This window comes from Oryza sativa, chromosome 11, assembly GCF_034140825.1.
Source record: "Oryza sativa Japonica Group chromosome 11, ASM3414082v1".
Lineage (NCBI taxonomy): Eukaryota > Viridiplantae > Streptophyta > Magnoliopsida > Poales > Poaceae > Oryza > Oryza sativa.
This window is the reverse complement of record NC_089045.1, coordinates 9,859,964-9,864,326: the sequence shown is the minus strand read 5'-3', so window position 1 is coordinate 9,864,326 and position 4,363 is coordinate 9,859,964. Positions and strand designations below refer to the sequence as shown.

At 48.7% G+C, this 4,363-nt stretch overlaps 1 long non-coding RNA gene across 1 annotated transcript; it reads right to left on the bottom strand.

Moving 5' to 3' along the window:
• Positions 1-1,294: 1,294 nt before the first annotated feature.
• Positions 1,295-3,856, bottom strand: LOC112936815 (uncharacterized). The gene is made up of 3 exons (XR_010737871.1): positions 3,262-3,856; positions 2,947-3,027; positions 1,295-1,598 (listed from the first exon to the last, which is right to left on the bottom strand). It is a non-coding gene; the product is annotated as an uncharacterized lncRNA (long non-coding RNA).
• Between the last annotated feature and the right edge of the window lie 507 nt (positions 3,857-4,363).

Below are 4,363 nucleotides of genomic sequence, written 5' to 3'. Positions count from 1 at the left end.
CCTCCAACCGTCATTGGGAGCTAATCCACACCGTCCAGAAGAAACTCTGGATCCAGCGGCGATGAGGGAGGTTCGGCCGAACCCCCTGGTTGGGCCGAACCTGGGGCCGACCCAACCAGCCCATGGTTTGGCTCGCGGCCTCCTATGTTGTTTTTCTCCGCAGACTTGTGAATTTTGACCCAGTTTGTCGTGTCAATTCTGAGTTCTTGGCACATTCATACATAAGTCTGGTCCTCGACATCGTCCTATTGATTTATCGTTTGTGTTGATGTTGATTCTCCTCCACTTTATGATCATTCTCTGCAAAAGGTTAGTAAACCTAATACTAATGGAATATTATTATTCTAACATACTTATGCTGCAAGCATCACTAGTTCTCTCCTATTTTAGTAATATTGACGGTCGAAATTGATCGATAACGACCGTCAACAGGCTTCTTGAAGTACTAGGAGGGCATCGGATAGAGGGTATTAGCTAGTATATCGGTTAACTAGAATGTATGTATACTATGTATATTAGAAGTATAGGAATAGATTCTCTTTGTCTTTTCTTTCCACTTAGCTTACATGATATATTATGAGAATAAGTAGTAATGCTTGTGTGTCACTCTACCCTTGGATTATCTTAACCCCTACTTAGAATATGATTATCCAAAGTAATATATAAATTATTAGTCAATGTTCTCTCTACATGATCTTCCTACGGGATAAAATAAATACGATACCCTTGGAATACTCTCGGGTGAAATGCTACAATGGTATATCCGTGCGCTTGCGGATGAACTCTGTAACCATAATATACCAGGAGTATTTCTGCGTCATTGCTGGAAATTATATTTCTTGTAATGTCGTTAAGAAATACCAACACCAACGTCAGGTGGAGATGAACCTGACACAAGCCGAGGAGGAGCCGACTCTGCTCATGGCCCAAGTGATGGGCATGTTGCTTGCCGGGGAAGCGACTTCTGATCGAACAACACAACAGGTGCATCTCACTGAGAAAAAGGTGGTCATGGATCACGATGGTGATGGTGAGGGAGCAGGAGATTGGTTTTTGGACACAGGGGCTACAAACCACATGACAGGCGTACGTTCGGCGTTTGCTGATCTCGACACTAGTGTCATGGGTACTGTAAAGTTCGGCGATGGCTCCGTGATCGAAATTCGGGGGCGCGGCTGTACCGCCCTGACATTCGTTAGCAATAAACATAGCTAACTCACACCGGGGTGTTATGCATTACCTGTGATATAGTACCAGTCCCAAGATACACTAGCTGGTACACACAAAATAAATGTGGAATCAAATTAAAGTGCTTTATTACATCACTGGGTAATAGTCCTTACATAAGTTGCCATCATGGATAGGCCCATAGATGAACAATGCAACATTGCATAAAACCATAAAAGTGACGGCGCAGAAGCGAACAGCGCGGAGAACTAAACGACTAAGCAACTATGCACTAGGCAAAGAACCTAGGTAACTAACTTATTCCACAGGCGACGTTTGGGGCTAGGCACGAAACATCTAGAAGTCTTCATACTCGGCTTGCTCCTGGAGATACTCCTCGGCGGTCGGGTCGGCGTCTTCATCTTCATACTCTATAGATTATTATAAGGGGCAAGGGTGAGTACTTAACGTACTCAGCAAGCTAGGGGAAAGAATGACATGTTTGGCTTAAACAAGGAGGCTAAGGTTTTATTTGCGAAAGCTGCCTTTTTGGCAAAGTGATTTATTTCACAAAACTCCTAGTGAGTGAGTCAAGTTTTGGTTATCGGGAGGAGCCTCAAGCCTCAACCCATTCCACAAGTTGCTTTGCAACAACTTGTCACATTAACAAACAACAATTAATTTGTTTCCTCTATTAGTTTCTTTTCACTTTCACAATAACACAATTCACACAATTATCTCAGCACATCAACGCCATCATGACCCTAACAACACCTCGGTGTTGGACGACACCCCAGGTCACACAGACCCATTCCTAACCACAAAGGTTAGCCGTCTGCCACACAGGTGGACTCTAGAAACGTTACCCTTCCCAATAACCACTTCTTCACAAATATTTGTCAAACAAATCTACGCTATGAGAAACACCTTACACTCGCCCTTGACCGCGGGCACGGCTGTTTGAACAGTTCATTAATCTCTGCAGAGGTTACACGCTTTACCCACACGACACGAAACTTACACCGTCTACCCATCGGTAACGGAAGTTCATGATAAGGCCTTTCCAAAGCTAACCCATGAAAATCGCATGCCACCTAGTTGGGCTAAGATCCATAGCCGAGTATCAGGCAATGACAACCGTCATCCACTCAGCAAATACCGAGGATGTCTCCTACTCTTACTGGTATCACGCCACAATAGAGCAAAAAGACACCCATGATGGGCAATAAATGTGTAACACTTCGTCTCCTCATCCTCGGCATTCCACAACCATTGGCACACCAACTCCCATGTGATAAAAATTTACTTAGCTAGAGGCATCCCATAAATACCCGTGTGGTCGCACTGTAACGTGTTTGGATGGATTTCCCAAAGGAATCGGTCCTTAACGACAATACGTAGCCAAACCACAAAGGCATGACTCCGCATCATCACTACTTTAACAACACATTTTATTTCACAACTCCTCGGTACAACGTGCGGGATTTTTAAACATGTAATTTGGAATAACCCAAGTTTCCCACACGGCGAACAACGTAAGCATGGCTAAGCGAAACTACCTCGGTAATCGTGTAACGATATCGGCACAAACATTTTTGGAGCTATCAAAGGTATGGAAACAACAACCTACGCAATGTGAGTGTGACTACTAGGTTGGTCCGTCGGTTGTATATATAAATAATCTGAGGCCTAAACATGTTAATCGTGTATACTAAGCAATGCACTTTTCAAATAACATATCTTTGCAAATTTAGGGGCAATGTGATCAAAGAGGCTTGCCTTGCACAGGGTGCGGGTCTTCTCCCTCGAAAGTGGCGTCCAGAGCTTCCTCGTACTCGGGCTCTCAACGCGAAAATAAAACTAATAAAGAAAAGGCAATAAAACAAGCTCAAATCAGAGAAACAATAGTGCAACTGCATAGATCTCAATTTTAGAAAAAATTTAGGAACTTGAACGGGGTCAAACGGAGTTACGGCTGATTTTCTACGGATTTTCAAAGGATAAATGATTTCTCTAGAATTTTATTTATTGGACGGCTAGAGAATATTCCGTTGGAATTTTCCGCTAGGCTAACAGCAAAGGGAGGGGGCCCACCTGTCAGCGACTGAAAGAGAGAAAAGGGCGTGGGGCCTGGCTGTCAGCTGCTTGAGGGAGAGAGGGAGGTGTGGGGCCCGGCTGTCAACGGCTAGAGGTCTTCTTCCTCCTTCCTCTCGCCTGCTCGGCTCAGGGCGGCAAGGTGCCGCGGCGGCGAGGCGCGGCTCCGCAGCCGGCGGCCGGGGGAGGCGGCGGCGAACTTCGGCAGAGCTCCATCGGCGGCACAGAGAGGAGAACGAGAGAGAATAGGAGAGGAGAGAGAGATGGAGATGGTGATGGCAATGGTGAAGATGGGGCTCAGGTTTTGCCTCCTTTAATAGGCGAGGGCGGGTTGGCGCGATGCGGTGACGAGCTGGAAGTCTAGGCGCGGGAAACCGGGGGTAGCCGGCTAGCTTGCTCGGCCGGATTCCTGGGCGGAGGTGACGGCGACGCGACGGAGTGGCGTCACGCACTGGTGGCGATTCGACGGCTAAAACGACGGCGACGCGACACGAGGTGACGCGCGGAGAGCGGATATGGCGGCGGAACATGGGTGGACGATGACTACGGCCGGGAATCAAGGGTAGGGCTCTCAGAGCGAAGTGACACGGGCGACGTCATGCGGCGTGGCGATGGAACGCGAGAGAGAGGGAGAGATGCAGCCACGGCTTAGCGGCTAAGCTTCTTCCTCACGAAGCAAGCGAACTGATAAGCAAGGGCGATCGGATAAGAGGATGACTCAGCCTAGGGTTAGGGGTGACGAAAGGTGAGGTGGCGGCCGTTATCCGTTCGCGTCGACGCGACGGCGAAGGGATGGTGACGCGATGGATGGAGTGGACGGCGAGGTGACTTCTCCATGTTTCCCGGAGGGAAACCGGAGCGAGAACGGCTTGGCGCAACGCGGTTTTGGCGCAGCGCGGGTGTTAGCGCGAGGCGCGGTACACGGGAAGGCGACTCGGTGTATTGCGGCTCGGTCACGAGGCGAAAGTGGTGCGATGCTGGGTGAGACATTTCGTCTAACACCATGCGTGCGTGAGCTGGCTGGCCTGAGGAGGAGGACTTGGGCTGGGCTGGGCCGGCCTGCTCTGGGAGGAGAAGACAGGAGAGGGTGGAGGGGAGCTGG